Source organism: Centruroides sculpturatus, unplaced genomic scaffold (assembly GCF_000671375.1).
Source record: "Centruroides sculpturatus isolate CEXI.00-Female unplaced genomic scaffold, Cexi_2.0 scaffold61, whole genome shotgun sequence".
Classification (NCBI taxonomy): Eukaryota; Metazoa; Arthropoda; class Arachnida; order Scorpiones; family Buthidae; genus Centruroides; species Centruroides sculpturatus.
Genome location: NW_019384572.1, coordinates 860,712 through 883,249, shown reverse-complemented (window position 1 = coordinate 883,249; position 22,538 = coordinate 860,712). Strand labels below are relative to the sequence as shown.

At 30.8% G+C, this 22,538-nt stretch overlaps 1 long non-coding RNA gene across 1 annotated transcript; it reads right to left on the bottom strand.

Annotated features, from left to right (window-relative positions):
• Positions 1 to 9,993: 9,993 nt before the first annotated feature.
• On the bottom strand, positions 9,994 to 20,336 carry LOC111624241. The gene is made up of 2 exons (XR_002756541.1): positions 20,186 to 20,336; positions 9,994 to 10,066 (listed from the first exon to the last, which is right to left on the bottom strand). It is a non-coding gene; the product is annotated as an uncharacterized LOC111624241 (long non-coding RNA).
• Between the last annotated feature and the right edge of the window lie 2,202 nt (positions 20,337 to 22,538).

The following is a 22,538-nucleotide window of genomic DNA, read 5'->3' as shown; positions in this document are numbered from 1 at the left end:
CGAACAGACAGCCACACGGTCAGATGAACAATAAGAGAGAAAAATTGTTTTAATAAATTGTTAGAAAATGTTTTATTGATTTCTGTCTACTTTATTTATTTATTTATTTATTTTTTTACCTGACAGATCAGATAAATATTTATCTAGAGACGAAGATTTAATCAGTGTCAAATAAATCAATTATATTTAAAGTTTATTTCAAAAATGATTGAAACAATTTTAATAATACATGTTTATAATATTGTATTAAAAATGTTTTAATAATTTTAAATATTAAAAACAATATATTCAATCATACGTTTTCTCTAAAAATAAATTCCAAAATCTTTTCCAAAATTTGTTCTAAAATAATTTTATTAATAAATAAACTAGCTACGTTCGACATTGCTTGGGATCTCGAGAGGGTGGACAATAGGTGTATATGGACTGGCTATACTTTTTACAGTATTTTTTAAGGAGTTAAAGATTAACTGTACGAGCCTGGTGTTGATGCTTAATAGGACGTGGGCTTTAGGGTGCTTCATGCCAAATTTGGTGCTATAAAATATATTTCTAACGAAAGAGTATGTCCTATACAAAGTGGAAAATTCTGCTTCTGAAGCAGTGATTCTATGAAGAGTGATTGTCGTGTATGAACAGTTAATTGATATTTTGATATAATCATTTGACAACGATGCTACCATGTTTGATTAATTAATACTTATTGCAGTAAGTAGGATAATATAATTATAACATTCAAAATGTAGGAAATCCATTAATTACATTTCATTCTTACTTAATTGTACAAGTAAATTTAAATTATTATTCACATATTTATAGCCTACAATAAATATCTATTGTTTTTTTTATAATTTATAAACAAGTAAAATTACCTTAATGTTATTATATATTAAGATAGATAAATTTTGAAAAATTAATACTTGATCATTAATTTTATATATTTTACAACAGAAATTAAATAATTTAGGCAGGCATGAACTTAAATTCTTTTTTTTTGCAAATTATATTTATTGAGTTTATATCTTTAAAATATTTTATGGTATAAAATAAGATATTCTGTGAAGACAATAAGCAAAAAATATGTATTGTGCATCTTCCCCCTTTCGTTGAGCGCTGATGCTTTCACGCAAGGCAAAAAAGGGGGTATTGTGAGGTATTCGTGAGCACCCTACACTGTATAGAAAGTTATTATATAAAATTAAATTATATTTTTTAATTTGCAATTTAATATTACTTAATTTTGTCAATTTAACTTTTATTTTAATATATTGAACATAGATTAAACAGCCGTTATGTAAAATAGAAATAAATAAATAATTTTTAAATAATAAATTCTGATAAAATATAATAATTACAGAAGTCGTGTCACTTGAATTTTAAAATTTTCCCCTGTAATGTGTTAGATAGATGACCGGCACGGCTCTATTGTTAAAGGAAAAGTATGATTTACAGGGGCAAGCCACTACTAATTTGAGATGGAGAGCGTATCTTTTAAATTAAAGTAATTAAAAATATGATTAAAATTTCATAATTGCTCGTAAGTAAATAATTTTTAAAACAATTTTTCTGTTATGGGGAAGTATTACTTATAATGCAAACAAGTTTTTACTCATTTTAATTAGATGCTTTATATGTTAAAACAAAATGAAAATTTTGATTTTGACACGTAAAACAAAGCCGTTTCGAATCGATATTTACAAATATTCAAAAGTTTTAAGATATTTTAAATAATTACAGTACCAATAATTTTCATTTAATAAAAAAACAGCAATATTTAAAAATACAGCCATACCCCATTATTCAAATGTAATGTGTTCCAGAAAATGATTCAGGAATTTGGAAATTCAGGTGTTGAGAAAAGACTTCCATTGTTTCATATTGGAAAAAGTTCTAACTCATTCTTTGTCATCTCAAACAATTTCACTAAATTACATTAATGCAAAAAAACCTATCTATCTATCAATTCATGTTTTTAGCATGATATTAAACATTATTAGTAAAGTTATTGAAGTTTGTAAACAATAAGGTTATTAAAGAATATGTTGGTAATGCAATGAGCATGTTTCTATATACCCCTTATTAAGAGTTGTGTAGGAACTTTGTTTTCTTTAATATGCAGTAGACCACAATAAAAATCTTGTAATGATATTTTACATTTATATTAAAATAATGATGTATAAAAATAGAACAACAATGGAAAAACAAATGAGGTTGAGAACATTTTGCAATAAACAGTTAAGAATAAGCTGAAAATTATCTGAAGAGAATGACTCGAAAATCTCTACAGAGACCAGGTACAAGATGCCCAACATCTACAAAACTAAGTAAATCTAAAACAATAAGTTCATAAAACTTTATTGAAATTTTATGATAAAAATTATTAAACTGAAAAATCAAGTATCCCTGTTCATAAACTGTACAGGTATCCCTTGATTAACATGGTTAATTAATTGCTCTAATTAATTATATACCAAAATCACTTCAATCAAAATACAGTATCTATGTTACGTAAAGACGTGTAAATTAAAACTTCTGCCACGTATATAAAGGAATTGCCACAATTAATTTCATGCATTAATCAAATCTTGCATTAAGCAAAACCATGTTAAGCAAGGGATACCTGTATAACACACATACAAAGCTATAGGCCTATAGAAACAAACAAAACAAATGCATAGTTTATCTCTCTATTTCCAATTATTTTTACTATTGTAACTTTTGAAACTTTTACAAATGTGCTTTGAATAAATTCATAACACTGGGATTATTCAATTCTAATATTGCAATAGGTGCTAAAGATTCACAGCAGAAATTTAGATAGTGGAATATCAAGTTCAGATATCAGTTTAAGACCATCTTATTTTTGGCAAGAAATAAATTCTATTTCCACAAGCAATTATTTATTGTGACATTGTCACAATGCTAGGCTGCACTTTTTATCATATTTTTAATTTATTTAATTTAAAATATATGCTCTCCACCTTAAATTAGTAGTGACTTGCTGCTGTACATCATACTTTTCCTTTAACCTTTCAACAGTGGGATAGTCAGGTATGGTGCTATCCCAGAGTAGTGGAGAATAAACATGGGAAATTTTTAAAGTATTTTTCTGCACATTTTTTCTCATTACCGCTTCGGAAAAAGGTTTTGTAAACAGTTATGTCTAGTAAAGAAAAGTCTTTTTATTGTTACATAATTCATTTTTAGGTGAATTTTTTTTCGTGGTAGTGTTTGGCTAGTTTTTGGGAATACCCCAAAAAAATTTAACAGATATATCCATCCCTTACAACTGCCATACGATCATCCTGGACAGATATATCCGTCCTTCACTGCTGAGTGATTAACAATAGAGTCTTGCCAGTAATCTATTAACTGCTTTCAGGGAAAGTTTTGAATTGAAATAACATGATTTCTGGTTTGAATTGGAAGCTTGTATACAGTTAATCAGAGCCTCTTGACACCAAGATTTCTGTATCTGGTCTCATCCTTCATCTAACTAACTCTAATCTCGAGATTATGGAAAGACAGATGAACAAACAGATGACAGTGGGAATTTATAGGTCTACAATTTTTCAAATTGCAGCCCAACAAAGTTTAAATTTAAAAAATTCGTATGCATTTTATTTTTAAAAATAATCACTAAGCAAATAGACTGATTTTACTATTTTCAATTTCTTGATAAATATCTTTAACAAATAAGATATAATTACACAAAAGTCATTGTTTAATTTTCTAACTATTTTTGAACCAAATTATTTCATCTTAGCATTTTTATAACTTAAGAATTAATCACTAAAAATACTACATAAGTAATTAAATGTATATTGTTATAAAAAAACAATTTTTATATGTAATACTTGCAACTGATATAAATTTCATCCTGCTGATTTGCTATGTTATAACTGTATAGTGTGCAACTAGAATACATACATACAGGTAACCCCCGTATAACACAGGAGTAATGTTCCAAAAAATTGCAGTGTTATGTGAATCCGTGTTATACAAAACAAAGAACTAGTATGTAAAGGGGGATTAGGTTCCAAAAATTAAAAAAAACATGCTATTATATTTTCATAATTAAGATAAATATCTTTATTAAAATTTTCTTAAGTGATACATATTAATATAAATTAAACAATGTTTTCTTCATCATCATTAAGCATTATCACTAATAAGCATTTTCTTTTTGGCAAGATATCCTTATCCTCTGAGCATTTTTCTAAATTATCTTTAGATCCATGCTATATCTTTTGCAAAAAATATGCTATTTTAGACTGCTTGCTTTTAGTTAAAAGATCTTTATAAATTTCCTTATATGGTGCTAAGCACTTATGAAAAATAAAGCATGTATGGAATAAGGGAAAAACATCTGGCAACACCAAAATCAGAAGCGTTGAGATCTGGCAACACTGAAACAAGTTTCAAGAAGGACCACATGTATCGACAGAAAGCAGGAAAAGAAAATTCACCTACTTAAGTACAATGGTTCATGAAAATAATAATTTTCGTGAACTATTAGTACTGTACTTAAAGTATGTGAAAATTTATTACATTTCATGTTGTACGAGGGTTTTACCTAGTTCTCGAACCATGTTAGAGTGAATCCATGCTATAGAAGTGCTGTGTTATACAGGGGTACCTGTACTATATTTTGGTGTCCATATTTAAGTATTAAAGCAGTCAAAATTTCCTATAAATTTTAACTTATATGATAATTCTTTTGATGTTTAACCTCCTTTAATTTTTAACATTAAATAAAATAGTCATATATAGTGATAATTATCAATAAAACAAGCTTTCATTTTATTACAAAAAGGTTTAAAAGTTTAGTTTAATAAAAGGTTTCAATTTAAACATTAAAAGTTTTCATTTAGATAAGTTCAGATGTTTATCTTAAAAAAGAATTAACCAAAAATATTAATTTAAGATAAAAGAATGAACACAAATTGAATTAACCAATTAAACTAATAAATTACATAATTTTCATTAATTTTGTTATAATGAAAATTTATTCATATTTTAACTAGAATTTTGTGCAAAAAATAAGCAATATGTGTTTTTATATAAACTTACAAGATTCTGATTAGAAAGTAATGTAGTAAAAGTGCATAAGATTTTTTAAAATTGTTGCAATAACTGTTAAATATCTGCTCTTACAAAAAATATTAATCATCACTTTTTCTTTTAAAAATGTCAATAATAAAAACTGATCTAGTATGTTTCAGTTAACACTGTGAATATACTAATTAAAATATCCAAATACTAAATAAATTATTATTAATATTTTAAATTGATTTGACAATCAAATCATGTCATAATTCTTATTTGTTGCTAAAATACTATGTAGTGTAATTGATCGATCACTTGGCATTCCTTTATCTTTTTATTTCCAAATCAGTTGATCAACTGATTTGAAAATAAAAAGATAAAAGAATGCCAAGCGATTGATTAATTACACTACATAATGTTTAAGCAACGAAAAATTTTAAACTGAATTCATACTTCTAAACTTCATAAATAATATACAGTTTATTATACAATATATATATATATATATATATATCTATCTATGTGTGTGTGTGTGTGTGTGTGTGTGTGTGTGTGTGTACAGTAGAGCATCGATTATCCGACTCAATTGGGGACTCAGGTTGGTTGGATAACTGAAAAAATCTGATAACCGAAAACAATGAAAAAAAATACATTATTAGTATAGTATATTAGTATATCCCATGTAATTAATATATTGCTATTAACCAACTTCGCATTGAATTTTCATTGATGTTAAGCCTAACAATTTTTTTTTAAAATAATAATCGTCACTATTGCATCGTTAAAAATTATTTTATTGCTCACAAAACAAACAACCACTCATAATTAGAAAATTAAGTCTCGTTTAAATACTCGCTGCCCTTTAATGGTTGAGCCTGTTGCCAGCTAAAACACGCAAAAATTTAACAAAAATAATATTAAAGTAGCCAAGACATAGCCAAATATTGAGTTGGCACATCACTAGCAGACATTTGAAATTTGCCAACTAGAATGGTCAGTTAACCGATGTGACAGTTAATCGAGGGTTGGATAATCGATGCTTTACTGTAAATATATAAATTACATACATAATAATTAACTAAATAAATACCATAAAATTCAGTGTAGACTATTTTATTACAAGCAAACATTTTCAGCTATATTGAATGGATTTCAAACTTTTTACAACATACAATACCAAAATTGATTTAGAATGAAAATAATTTTTAAATTTCAGAACATCCAAGTCAATTAGAAGTGAATGAATGAATAGAAAGAGCATACCAATGGTTATTTTAAAACATCTGCAGGCTAGTTCATGCTAATTTTAAAATACGTTCAATGAGTGCATCAAAATTAATCAGGATGTAACATATAAAGAATAAAATCAAAATAAACAGCATTTGTGATATCTGTGGACAAGCTTTGCAATCCCCTCTTCATAGAATGTTTCCACCAGTGACTTGAGATAGGCCTTAACATTTTGAAGATTGTCATTAGTCTCAAACCTCTGCCTTCCTAGCCACATTTTCAGTTCAGGGAAGAGGCAGAAAGTCTTCACATATTAAAGGTGTGTGAAGACGTCCACCTTTCAGACTTCCACCCAGCTTGGAACTTGTTTAAACACACAGCATATAGTCCCGATTTAGCGCTGTACGACTTCCACCTCTTTCCTGAACTGAAAACATGGCTAGAAGGGCAGAGGTTTGAGACTAATGATGATCTTCAAAACAACATTAAGGCCCATCTCAAGTCACTGGTGGCAACATTCTATGAAGAGGGGATTGCAAAAAACTGTCCTCATACTTATGTCAATGAAATGACAGAGATTCATCAGTAAATTACAAAATTGACAGCATACTGGTAAAATGTGCAATCAAAAAAAAATTGATCAGATATTAAACTCAAATCTCCAGAGATAAATACAGTATTTCCTCAGTAATTTAGTTCTTAAAAGTTTTCTATTCTTACTAGATAAACTGAAAAATTATAAAAACATTTGTAAATATATTTTTCTTATAAAGGTAAAAAATGCATTTGTGAGTTCGGATTATTAAAATGTTTCTGAGTTAAATTGCTTTGATTATATACAATTATAACACTTTATAGTCCAAAAATAATAATGTGTATATTTACAAATACTGTATTGCAATAAATAAGATATAATTTAACAAAAATAAATCAATTTTATAAATAATGTAAAAAAATTATTTAATAAATAAGATCAGCAGTGAATCATCATAATTAAAATTAGGTAAGTAGACATTTAAAAAGAATATCTTATTTCTACTTTACTATAAATTTAAAAATAAAATTCATAAAACTGAGGAAAATAATCTTTATAATATGAAACATAAATCAGTTATCGAAAAATTAAATTTTAAAACAATAAACAAGCAGTAATGATTTAAAATTCATATATTTCTACTTATTTCTGATTTTTAAATTTTTCCACTATATATTTATATATTTCTGTAGTGATGAAATGAATAAAGCTATTTTCAAACAAAACAAACATTCCTATCAAATTTCCTCATATTCAAAGAAAGTAAGCAAAATGCTATTTGTTTAGAAATTATGTTGTATGTATGTATGTATGTATGTATAAAATTTAATATAAGTGAATTATTTGATGAACATTTTAAATTCATATCATTACTTGTTTAAATTAAGTTAGAAATAGATAGAATTTCTCTCCTCATTAATGATATAAATTATAAATATCAAACTAGAAAACAAGGTATATCAAAAGCTACTTGAGCTAAGTTTTCAATTTATTTATTTTATGAATAAACATTAAAAATATACTAAATCAGAAAAATTCATTGAATGCAAGAAAAAAATATATCAAAATTATTTAAATAGTATATCTGCACTGAAAAGTAAAGAGTTTATGTTAGCTCTCTACTTTTTATATTCTGTTAACAATTATGTTACAGAATATAAAACAATTGTTTTCCCTTTATGGCTATTTAGGACTATATAAAAATAAATCGATACATACCAAGAAACATTAAAATTAATTAAATATAAAATATTAAATAATGAACCCCCATCTATTAAATCAAATTATATAAATAGCCCATTCTGTAGCTGTCACAAGGCTTCATGTTATTTATGTAGAGGGTATACAAAAAAGGACCTCCAAGCTGCTGAGAGTTAACATTCTTATAATTGATAGAATATCCCATACACGTCGCTTTACAAATATGAAAAACTTCTACGTAGCACATGTTGGTGATTGCCTATTTTTTTTGGATGATTTGGGTTCGGTCCCATAAAATACTTGTAGAATTTTGATTAGCGATGTCATATGCAACTAAGGTGGTAATTGGGTTGGATTTCCTATCATCATCCTTGTGTTCTTTTAAGTGTTGTTGGATGGATCTCAGGATGGGCCCAAAGTAGTAGAGAGTGTGTGCGATTCTGTTGTATGTTAAAGGTAAGTTGTAAACACCTAGGATCAGTGCCATGTCCAGGGATCCTTATCATCTCTTAGACACTTCTGTTCTATAGGTACAGAATAGGTATGTCTCCATGGGGGCTCCTTTTGGGGTGCTTTATGAAATGGTTCTTAGGTCCATGGAGACTAAACTAAGTAATAGGACACTTCTGTGTTGCGGCATTATTGACAGCAATTTGTAAAATTTCAGATATACTCGCTAGTGCTTTCAACAGTTTACAACCATCATCCAAACTAAGTAAGCTTAAGTCGTCCAACACCAGTACAAGTGTTAACAAAGCAGAGGGTAATAAGGAAATTCTAAGCTATGAACAGTCCCAACATTACATTTACAAGAAGACTGCCAAAGATTCAAATCTACGTGTAATGTATACGAGAAATCCCATTTTCTACCTTCTATCTAATGCTAAAGTATAACATGTCACAGATACATCAACAAAAAACATATAAAACAAAACATTTGTTTTCTGTAGTTATGCCTTAACTTTAGTCTGGCATAGCACTAGGCATCAGTATATATGTCATATAGGATAAATTCCAACACCACTTAATATAAAGGTTGTTCAAATGAAACAGACTATATGTTATAAACTGTATGATGTTACTGGTCACCACAGCAATATTACAGTATACACAGCATAATTACAAAGTTGCATTAGCTGCTACAGAAAATTACTTCTGCATTCAAACATGATATAAGTTTGTGTATTTTATCTTCCATATACAAAGAGGAATGCTACTGAATGAATCATTCAGTTATAGCTATATAGCTGTGTGAACTTTGTCAAATTGGAATCCATAACATTTGACAAACTTTTTTAAAGGTCCAAAAACATGGAAGCTGCAAGGCAACATATCAAGATTCTAACCAAATGCTGCTTCACTTTGGATGAGAAATTCTGTTCAGATGTGCTTTAAACCTTCCATTTTTTTCAAACTTTTAAAAAAGTTTCTCAAAGGTTGCAATTACAATCTGACAATGAAGTCCAAACATCTGTACAGTTGTAACTGAATGAATCCTCCAGCAGTTTTCCTCTTTTAATATGTTCAGACATTTTCCAAACTTGTACCAGTTTGGGAAATATCTGAACACAAGAAGTGATTTCCTATAGCAGCTAACACATCTTTGTCATTATGCTATGTATATTCTAATCTTGCTATGATGAACAGTGACACCAGATATTTTATATGTCCCTGTTCATGTTTCATTCAAACAACACTTATATATAAAATTTGGTAAATTGTATTAAATAAATAATACATCAGAAATATTCACTGCATGAACTTAAAATTACATTGATACTATTTTTAAGCTTGGCATGTTTCTCACTTCTCTAAAAATATTTTGGGTTTAAGTTTATTATAAATGTTAAATTTTTTTTTATAATTAGTTAATATCTAATAATGAGTGAATTTTAAAACAGAAAATGTGAAATTAGTTCATATGCTTAAAAGAAATCTTAGCGAAATATTTTAATATACGAATAAAAATACAAATTTACCTTGTTAGATTTTTGCTTTTTAGCAAAAGGCTCAAGAAAAGTTCCATTATTATTGCTACTCATGTTCTTAATTCTATAAAATCAATTATATTAAGTCAATTAATTTTAATAAATTATATTTAATTCAGATTATGTTAATGTTACTTTATAAATAAATACTGTATACAGAGATAATTTTATATTATGAATGATAAATTTGAGATTATTACTAATAAAAGTATAAGTAATCAGAAATAGGTAAAAAAAAAATTGAATAAGATAAACATAGAATACTTACTTTTTGCTTTTAGTAATATTTATATTATAAATAAAACATAAATATCAAAAATGTATTGGTAAAATATATTTGTCATTTGGAAAATGACCTTTGTACTGAAATTTTCTAAAGAGAAATAAATTTCAATAATAATGAATCACATCATGATTCATACAGGAGTTAAATTATATTTATTGGTAATTAAAAGTTTATTAATTACATATGGGTAGATGTTTCTTGTAAATAGCAATAAACTTAAAACACAAGATTTTAAATATCTAACTTTAAAAGTTGGTTATATTAATAAAGAAATATTTATAATGTGGCATATTAACAATAATTAAGTGACGAATGTTCTAAATAAAATATGCTGTAAATAAACTTTTAATTTATTAATCATAAACATAATACATCAAAATGATAAGTCTATGAGATATATATATATGTGTGTTATATTGTATTATTTTTTTTATTATTTTATAATAAAAGAAACTCAGCCTATTTGTGGTATTTCATACAAATATTTTCAACTTAGAAAACTAAACAGGATTTAGTATGTTACAATACAATTATTACCCATATCCATTATTACATTACATTATATAAATCATTATGACGTGTATATTTTTTAAACTTTCTAACAAGAAAAAAAAAATGAGTGCTTTTCCAAATAATGTAAACATTAATTTAAAATTAAATAAAAACTATGCTTTATTGGAATATACTTTTATATATTTTTAAATGTTTAAAGAAGATTACACTAGGGCTTATTTAGAATATTTTTAAAATGTTAACATTTCATGTTGTTCTTTTAGAAGTAATTAAGTACCTGAACACATGTCAGAACTCAAAACCACATGTTTACAATATTTAAAATTACATTCAATAAAGTGTAATTTTCATAAAATTTGAATTTGGATTAAAGTTTTCTAAATATTAATCTATGTCATGAAGTAACTAATACACCTTTAGCAGTGGTTTGTAAATCACTAATATCTTCAGTCCGGTTAACGAGTTGTATTCAAATGTGAAAAGATAGGAATCTTCCTTCTATACCTTTTCACACATTAAGATGACATATTAGCAGGATCTACGACATTGGCTGCATTCAGCAGACTGGATAGTTCTAGAGCTGTTGAGTATTTTTCTGCTGAATACCCTCTATAGTAGCACTGTTTTGGTGTTTTGATGTCATATTTAATAGTGGATTTCATTTATGCTACCTTTGAGTAGCTGTATCTGATCAAAGATGGCTGTACCCATATAACAAGAAGTATATAATTGGTGATTGGTTAATGAACAAATCGGATAATGAACACTTTCGCAAAAGATTTTTATGGTCGGAAAATGAACACATGATTGGATAACGAACATTTCACTGAAAAAGCATAAAAAGAAGCAATGAAAATAGCAAATACTGATTGCTTTTCCTTTGTCTTCAGGTAAATTTTTGGAGCAAGAGAGACGTCAATGTCAGTGCTCAACCAGATATATACTGATCAGATAGTATTCCTCGAACTTTGAAATACTCCCTTGTAATTTCAGCCTTTTATTTTTCTGACAAATAATTCTTTTAAAGTATTCGCCAGACTGTCGGGCAGGCACTCATTAAGTTTTGCATCGGTTTTTATTTTCAAAAGGTGAGAGTATAATAGCAAAGATAGAATGGGCAGATGATGTCTGATGTTGCTGGACAGTATGGCTTGAACAAATCTACAGTAGGGCGCAGTTCAATCTTATCTAAGAAAGATACAGTATAATTAAGAAGACTCAAGCAGCTAAAGGAGTAACAAATATCACATCTGAGAAATAAAGAACATTGAAGAGCTCATAATGGAGATCTGACGACAGAAGAACACTAAAGAAACTTGGTGAGATATGTTTTATTATGAAAAAGAGGATTAATGCTGATATCTGCTATTAATTTAATTAAAGATCTTTTGAAGAAGTGGGATATGTCAGATCAATGATCTTAGAATGGCATACAAACCAGGTTGAGGTTAATAGTCTTGGGGATCTCTACAATTACAATGCTATTAATTCTGAAAATCCTGAAGAAGAGAGAGAAGCAATCGACATTAGACAGATTATTTAACCCCACAAACAAAAAAAACATGACTAATAAAAATGCAAGTCTGTGTATATGTTACTGCTACAGCTTGAAAGTTGTTAATGTGTACATTACCTAGTTAATCTGCAGATTAACTAGGGTGATCCGTTAAAGTTGTGAAAATTGTTCCATTTCTCAAATTACCTAGATAATGTGCAGAGTATCTAGGTAATCCGCACATTACCTACTAGGCACTCGGTAAAATGAAAATAAGATCTTTGCCACAAATAGGTGTGCTTGTAGCAAAAACCAACTGCTATGAAATTCAAAGTGTCACCAATCTTTAAACTGCACTAGTAAGTAAGCACAATTGGATAATGTTACCTATGGTGAGTAAAATGGCGTCTCATCTCTGATTCCAGCAAAGAGAAGAAAGGAAACAGTGGGGACGCCCGTTCAAACCTAACCTAACCTATTCTAATAATTTGGTTGGTAATAATTATGGTAATTTATTAGACTAGATTAGGTTAGGTTAGAACGTGCATCCCCACTGTTTCCTTTCTTCTGTTTTCTGGAATCGGAGACAAGCCGCCATTTTACCCACCATAAGTAACATTAACTGCACAATTATATCACGCAATCACCAGAAAAAGTATGATAACTTTATTATTTTTCGTCTCCGATCCAAAAGTTGGGTATCGTTGAAGTCGTCTCGGCCCCCTCAGTTCAGATAGATACTCAAAGTCCCGAAATTCCATAGATGGTTATCTATATAATAATTTCCCTAATTGTATTAATATTTTAAACCGTTTGATTTTTTGTATGTTTTTTAATTGGTTGATGATTGATTCTATCAACAAATTTGTCGATTGTTTGATTGTATTAACTTGATTCTTTAGATATCAAAAATTAAATAAAGAACATTATGTTAATTTAAGCGTACAGAAACGTTACTGTTGTTTCAGCAAAGAATTTATTTTCACTTTACCGAGTGCCTAGTAGGTAATTTGCAGATTACCTAGATAATCTGCACTTTACCTAAGTAATTTGAGAAATAGAACAATTTTAGCAACTTTAACGGATCACCCTAGTTAATCTGCAGATTAGCTAGGTAATGTACACATTAACGACTTTCAAGCTTTAGCGGTAACATATATATGTTTTTTTTTATTATTACAGTACAGCATCGATTATCCGACTCAATTGGGGACTCAGGTTGGTCGGATAACTGAAAAAATCGGATAACCGAAAACAATGAAAAAAATATATTATTAGTATAGTATATTAGTATATCCCATGTAATTAGTATATCGCTATTAACTAACTTCGCGTTGAATTTTCATCGATGTTAAGCCTAACAAATTCTTTAAAAAAATAATAATCGTTGCTATTGTATCGTTAAAAATATTTTAAAATTATTTTATTGCTCACAAAACAAACAACTACTCATAATTAGAAAATTAAGTCTCGTTTAAATACTGGCCTCCCTTCAATGGTCAAGCCAGTATTGTCAGCTAAAACACACAAAAATTTAACAAAAATAATATTAAAGTAGCCAAGACATAGCCAAATATTGTAGTGCCACATCACTAGCGGACATTTGAAATTTGCTGATTATAACGGTCGATTAACCGATGTAACGGTTAATCGGAAGTCGGATAATCGATGATCTACTGTACATATGAATAAACGTAGTAAGAAAGTATATATTTTTTTATTTTTTGGGGTCTCCAGAACAAATTAATCAAATTCCCATACAAACCTATGGTAAATTGATAATCAGTTAATGAACAATTTGGATAGCAAACAAAGTCTTGGAATAGATTATGTTCATTAACCAATCACCCACTGTATATTTATGCATATGAAAGCATAAATTACAGTATTAATACATTCAAAAACAGTCATCATCAACTAAAAAACAGATATCTGCAAAATAAACTTTAAAATGAATATAATTTACTTCATTGAATGCTTTTAATATAGCTAGACACCAACCAAATGCCGAAATTTCATCGGGCTAGTTTAAGGCTAATTACTAAATGAATTACATAACCAATTTGGTCCTAGAGGTAAGCATTAGGCACCATCTTGTATTAATTAATTAATTTATAATTATTAATGTTAATTAAAATAATTCAGAACCACTGGGAGAAAAAAAATCGACCCAGAGCAGGATCAAACCCACAACTCCTGCTTACCATGCAGATGCATTGCCAGTTACACTATCTGGACCTCCAATCCGATCTCCTCTTCCAGCATATATAAGCTAACGTCATAAGTTGTGGGTTCGAGTGCCGCTCCGGGCCGATTTTTTCTCCCAGCGGTTCTAAATTATTTAAATTAATTAATTAATTTATAATTATTAATGTTAATACAAGATGGCTCTTAACACTTACCTCTAGAGCCAAATTGGTTATGTAATTCATTTAGTAATTAGCCTTAAATTAGCCCGATGGAATTTCGGCATTTGGTTGGTGTCTAGCTATATTATGTATCAGGTCTAGCAATGTTGTTTGAATGTTTTTAAGTTGTTGGAAGCAAACAGAAGCTACTTTAGTGCCACAATCCTCTCGCATCAACTCGTAATTCATAGTTCAGCAGATTCGCTGCCATTAAATAACAGTTATTGCCATCTTATCTTTGTTCAGTTGAAATTATTGAGTTTGCTGAACACTGCCATTAATATTTCTCTAATCTTAAGTCATTGTTAAAGGTATATTAGTAACTTATTTAAATTAACTACAATGGCACAATGGTTAATTCAACTTCATTAATCTATTTCATAAATTTAAAAAATAAAATAGTTAATGAAATTGTATATTATTAAACATTGTGTATAGATATACAGTATATATACAGAGGAAATCAGTACCAAAACAAACACTGATACACAGCACAGTGGCACACCAACAGAAGAAGAACTCACAACTTATTGGTCTTCTCTTTGGTCCAATGCTATTGCACACAATGCTGATGCAGGCTGGATCGAGGAGGAGAACAGAAACTTGCATAACATACCAACTACGCGCTGTGCTGAAATAAATGTACATGACATCTGCTACACTGTTAACAGAACACACAACTGGAAGACACCTGGTATAGACAACATTCACAATTTCTGGTACAAAAAGTTTACATCACTGCACCAGGAATTAGCTAAACATCTAACACACATCATCATCAATCCACAAGACTTGCCAAAATTTCTTACTCAGGGCATCACCTACGTGAAACCTAAAAGCACCACCACCACAGACCCCACACAATACAGACCAATTACATGTCTTCCAACACTACAAATTATTGATATCCTGTATCACAAACAAAATATACAAACATGTTGAAGAGCACGACATTCTTACAGAACAACAAAAAGGTTGCTGTAGAAATCACAGGGGATGCAAAGAACAGTTACTCATAGATTCAGTCATTCCACAGCAAGTACTCAAACAACACAGAAACATACACACGGCATATATAGACTGTTGTATAAAAAAATGTTGTTGTTGTGATGATGGTGGTATGAAATGTTCCCATTTACGCGGTCTAAAAGAACACAATACACACTTCCTTTGTAACAATAACAATACAATGACACTTTAATGTCTCCAAATCAGCGAGTGACTCTCTGGCACTCCACAATCGAGCAACACTCAGGCACCCGACAATTATTGGTAATTACAATACTGGTTCTTGACCAGCCACACAGCTACCCACCCTGGTTAGCTCCCTGATCAGTACTGCCGTCAGCACTCCTCTCAGCACTGCCCCCCACACACTCTGACTTGATATACACCCCAAAGGGAAGCCCACAAATTTTCCCTCTCTAGGCGGGACAATCTCCCACACATTCTTGGGGATAATGTTACCTCACCCACCTGACATGTGTGACAAGCTGTGGACTGTCCTCACCACTTGCTGACATCCACACACCTGACACATGTTACAACTGAACTTAACATAGACTACAGAAAAGCATTTGACAGTGTCCCACACAGCTGCTACATATTCTACACATGTACAAAATACATCCATCACTCATTGCATTCTTCCAAAATACATCCATCACTCATTGCATTCTTCCAAAACACTATGCAGCACTGGAGAACAACACTACATCTCAGGGTTAGTAACACTTCCATACAAACGAGATATTCATTAGGCGAGGAATTTTTCAAGGAGATTCGTTGAGTCCTCTCTGGTTCTGCCTAGCCCTGAACCCATTATCCAACATGTTAAACAACACGCAATATGGCTACAATATCAGACATGAAAAAACAGCACAGTTTACACTGTCACATCTCATGTACATGGATGACATAAAACTTTATGCATCCACACAGAAACAACTTCATCAACTCCTACAAATCACACACTCATACACACTCATACACTAAGGACATACAAATGGAGTTTGGCTTAGACAAATGCAAAAAACTTCACATAGAAAAAGGAATCCTGAAGAAAGAAGATTTTGCACTTGGAAATGGGAACATTATTGAATCCATGGAAGAGGGCAAGTTCTACAAGTATTTAGGATTCCAACAGGCCAAACTAACAGAACATACACAAATAAAGCAAAGATTAATTAAAGAATACCATAGTAGGTTAAATGCCATTCTCAAAACACAGCTAAATGCAAAACACACAGTTAAAGCAATAAACACATATGTTGTCCCAGTACTCACATACTCTTTTAGAGTTATACATTGGACTCACACAGATCTCGAGCAACTCCAAAGAAAAACAAGAGCAACACTTACTAAGCATAAACATCATCATCCTAAATCCGCCACAGAAAGATTAACCCTTCCACGTAAAGACGTGGCCTGATTGACATAGTTAACCCTCACTACAAGCAAATACAGTCACTGCAAGAGTTTTTCTATAGGAAACAAGAAACATCACAATTACATAAAGTAGTAACTCTAGCAGACTCAAGTAGCACACTATTAAACTTACACTCACATCATACAGACATGACACAACACATAAAAAGTATAGACACCATCAAGCAATCGTGGGCTCGAAAGGCACTCCATGGCAGGCATCCTTATGACCTGGCCCAGGATTTCGTTGACAAAACTGCAACAAACAGCTTGTTAGATCAGGGATGCCTCTTTGGGGAGACAGAAGGATTCATGATCGCCATACAGGATCAGGTCATAAATACTAAAAACTACACAAAACACATACTCAAAGATACAACAGTCACAAATGACACACGCAGAAAATGTCACATCATGCCAGAAACTATGTAACACATTACTTATGGTTGCGAACTCTTGGTACAGACATAATTTACATCGACATAATCAAGTAGCAAATACATCAAGAGCTTGCAAAGAAACAAAAATTGGTAGACATCCACGAACCATACTACAAATATGTTCAACAGACAGTATTGGAAAACAACACGCACAAAATGCACTATGACAGTCATAATCACAGATAAAACAATTTACCACAACAGACCAGACATTACATTCATTGACAAACACAATAAAATCACATACATTATAGATATATCCGTTCCAAACACTCAACATACAAAACACATAAAGTGAAAAAATCAGCAAGTACACGGAACTTGCCCAGGAAATAAGGCATCTTTGGAGGATGGATAGGAGTGCTTATTGAACTTGTTGTTCTCTCCTCTACAGGTATCATACCACAAACATTACACAAAAGCCTGGGAATATTACAATTGAATAGAAATACATAAATCACACTACAGAAGGCCACTATATTGAATACATGCCATATTATTAGGAAATTCCTGAATACAGACACTGACACACTTATTTAATTTTAGTTTTGTTTTGGTTGCTATGCCTTGATCCTGGTCCGGCATAGTACACAGCCACCGGTGTGAACCGAGTATAACCCACTAAACTCAACATAATAATAATGTAAATAAACTGCAGATAAACAGCATGTGTCTGGTGAGAATATCACAGGTTGCCAGAAAGGTTTCATAAAAGTAAAGCAGAGTCCCTTGAAATATAGTCCAAATTATTTTTAAAGTGGCCCAAAAAGTAGTAACTTTTCAATATTTATTTTTTAATTCTGTTATTGCTTATAAAAATGTATAACAATATTCTTCTTCATCTTTGCCTTTTCCCATGTTCGTATGGGGTTGGCATTTCCTTCTCTAATACATTTCCTCCATTTCTTCTTATCAAGGGCATCTTCTCTCTTGAATCAGGAAGGGACTTAAGTCTTCCTCCACCTTATTTTTCCAATGCAGCCTTGGTTTTCCTCTCACTACCAGTTTTCCAACCCTTTTTCTAACATAATCTTCACTACTTTGCTCTACTCAGCCAAACCACCTCAATCCACATTCTTGTATCTTCCTGCTCAAGGGACCCTACCTTAACAGAACTTCTAATACACTTGTTCCTTAAGCCGTGGTCACACCATGCGATTTCCAGCCACACAGGCAACCGCAATTGCAACAAGCACAAGTCACGCACATCTTCTCGTGGTCACACATTGGGTATGTTCGTAAAGTCAAACAAGTTAAACGCGTTAGTAACGAATCGTTCAAATAGTAGTAGTCTCGTTCAGTGTGCATGCACTGCGGTGATGATGTTTCAAACAAAACTCTAACGAAGTTCACAAAGGAGAGTTAGTTCACAAAGGAGAGTTAAGAAAATGGCAGCCGACGATATCGATGTTTCTAAATCTACTTGAGTGTCTAAACTGTGAATTAAAAAGTGAAATAATAGAAATAACTGTCCACCCGAAGCAATCTAAGAAAAATATTTCGGATAAGGCTATACTAGCAACATTCATATCTTTGATTTTAGAAACAGCCATTTAGTTATAAACGAATCGTTCGAAAAGTCTAATGAAATAAGAATAACGATGACGTTACTCTCATTTAACTCGTTCAACTTTATGAACGTACCCATTGTTTGCTGGTGTTGCAACTCAAACACATAACCCTATAATAAACCAATAAAATTACAGTAGCTTGTTTTAGACTTCTTTCGTGAGTTTAGCTATATTAAAAACAATATTGTCGTTACCAAACTAAAAACAATCAGCATTTTATATCCAGAAATCTAAAGATGGTACTTACAATCAATGTTGAGATTTTTACTTATCTCTCGCCATGCCTGCACTCTTTTATCCTTTCTTTGATAAAACAAAGAATTAAAATCCTACAGGCATTCATGAGACTGAATTAGCTTGATTAATCTTGATTTTGTTAAACTATCCATCATCTTGCCTTCCACTATTATTTTCTAACTACATTATTTTCAACGTTGCCACCGTATGACATGGCAAATAGACGTTTGCTGATTGGAGGCGCATTTGCAATTGGCGCAAGTAGAACAAACTTTTTGTTTCCAGTTACGGTTGCAGTCACACTGGTTTTTGAAGAGGTTTACTAGTTAACGAGAACAGCAATCACAGTTGCAGTTGCCTGTGCGACTGGAAATCACATGGTGTGACCACGGCTTTATTCTATCCTTCCTTGACACCACACATCTATCTCAACATTCTCATCTCTGCCTCCTCCGTCTTTCTTTCTTAGATTCTTGGATTGCCCATGTCTCAGACCCATAGAATATAATTATATTAATATTATATATGTATAAATCTCTGGATGTATATACATATACACCCAATTTACATGCAATTTATGAAAAATATAAATTCGTTTATCATTTTATCTTTATAATTATTCGTTAATATAGTAATAGTATTCGTAATAGGTAAAAAAAACTCGTACACTTTTGAAGATCAATATAATTAAAACGTCATTAATTTAATGGCAGTTTTAACGAAATTAAAATGCTATAAAGATTAATTTCTGAATTACGAGTACTCGTACAGTAAATTAAATAATTATATTAAAAATATATATTTACCAAACGAAATAACATATTTTTGATTGATCAAATTCTTAACGCCAGACGTACGAAACTATTTGCGATTCAAATAAGCCGCCCGACGATTAAAAAAAACCAAAAAATGTCTATACGTTATCGTTATATGCGAAAGTATGCCATGTTACAACCTCATAGCCTTGAAACTCTGCAATTGGTTAACTTCGTATCATGTTAATTAAATAGCCAATAAAAACGCTTCTAATATAATTTAATTTTATCGAAACTTATCATTTATAATATTTACTTTCAGATATGTGTTTATTTAATATTAGTAATAATAAATATACATAAATAAAAATGGATATGAATTTAAAAATTAATTATAGATATAGATAAATATATGAGATGGCAACATTTAAAAGGAAAATACTGTAAATGAATTTAACAACGAGCTCGTTAGAATTTAAAGAAATTATGATTTAAAAGTTATGAATAAAAATTAATTAAAATAAATATTGTAATTGCGCTACGATAACACTGATTTTTCATTCTTTACATTTTATTTTAGACTTTTTTAAAACTGCCTTTTTTCCAGGCCCATCATCATAAAGCCTGGAAAAAAGGGAACCCGCTCTAGGGGACCCTTGTTCGAATCTGGAAGGGTCAAAAAATCCCCAGGAATTTTTCGGGGGTGGTCCGTCCGGATATGTCGTGCTCCATGCTTCACCACCCGGCCGTCCAATTGTGAGCCTGGCCGAACCCATAATGGGCTTGCTAATAGACAGTGGCGTGCCGTCATTAGAAGCGGTGGAAGCGCCGCTTCACTTGTATTTTATAAAAAATAAATACATATTAATTTTAATTATATGAAAATAATCGCACAATATTTTATTATTACCGCATTATGTATCTTATTACAAATTTCTATACTACACGTGAAAAAAAATAAGATTGCTATTGTATATTCGAATATTAGTGGCGGAGTGGAATCTCTGTATTGTCAGATTCCAAAAAACCGGATTTGCGCATGCGCTTTACAGATCACCAGCCTCACCCAGTTTAGCCGGTGGAAGCCTACGATCTTGAGTTGATGCTACACATTCCAACGCTTCCAATTCTATCCGGGACCGGTTCTGGGCTGTTAGCCGCCCGCCCTCTAGGTATTTGGCCGATTACGTGAATAACGAGTAGATTTATAAGTTAACCCAACCGATAAGAATTTACTGGTATGTTTTTACGATAGTTCTGTATAGTTGACAGGAGTTAAAAAATCCATTAAAATATTTGATATATTTATTCCGCTCTCCGATTTTATATTACTCACGGATTTCAATGTTAAACCGGTGATATTACGATTTCCTATCTCCCATCTCTAAGCGGATGTAGAAAAAAACGTGTACAATTCTTGTATACTGTTAAAAAATTAACAGTTACTTCTACAGCGTCATTTACAACTAAATTTAATAAATGAGAGAGACGCACGAGGTACAGAAAAAGCTCTAGAATTTATTTTCCTTAAATTTACGATTTATGTATCCGTTTGTCATAAAAATTTGTCTTTCCACTTTTTTCTCGAGACTACAAACATTCGAGTACAAAGTAACCGGTTTCGACTTATTTCCACTTAAGTAGTAGTTAAATAATTAAGCGATTGGGGAATTGGGGACATAAACAAAACCCTGATGAAAGAGCCGGAATATTACTTAAACAAAAGCTTAACCGAATCAATCTGTTGCCGATTAGAGTGGGGACTGATTTCTTCGAAATACTGTATTAGATGTAATAAAGACAGACATTTTTCCACTTCGACGAGAGTGACCGAAAAGTTGTAAATTTTGGAAATTTCCGTGGACGACATCTGGTCCTAAAACGAATTAGTTAGAAAACAAAAGACGGACAATCTATTAAGTTAACGTATTTAGATTTTTACAGCTATGGTGAGAAACGTTTAAAATTTACAACAATCTGTCGCGTCCTTTGAGATATACTAGTGATACAACAAAAGAGTTGACGTTAACCGGTATCGGCACCCTCGGGATTTGGCACGCATGCACGCACCACACACCTGCCAAGATCGTCTCTGATTCCATCCACGAGTCACTGGTAGGGAGCACTTGTAACTAAGTGGATTGTTTTAATATTTAAAAGTAAAGAATATCTATGCTATTTTTATGTACGTTTCTTCACAAAACTATATTCATACAATCGAATATTTTGTACCAGGTATGTATAATTGTATATCGATCACACATTTTATTTTAACAAGTAAGTTTTTATAATTTTATTTTTAATTTTAGCCCTTATATTATAGCTAGCAATTTAGAATGTAATTGTGATATTGAAAATTTATTTCAAAAAGTTTTGGCTCGAGACCTTATAATGAAAAAGAAAA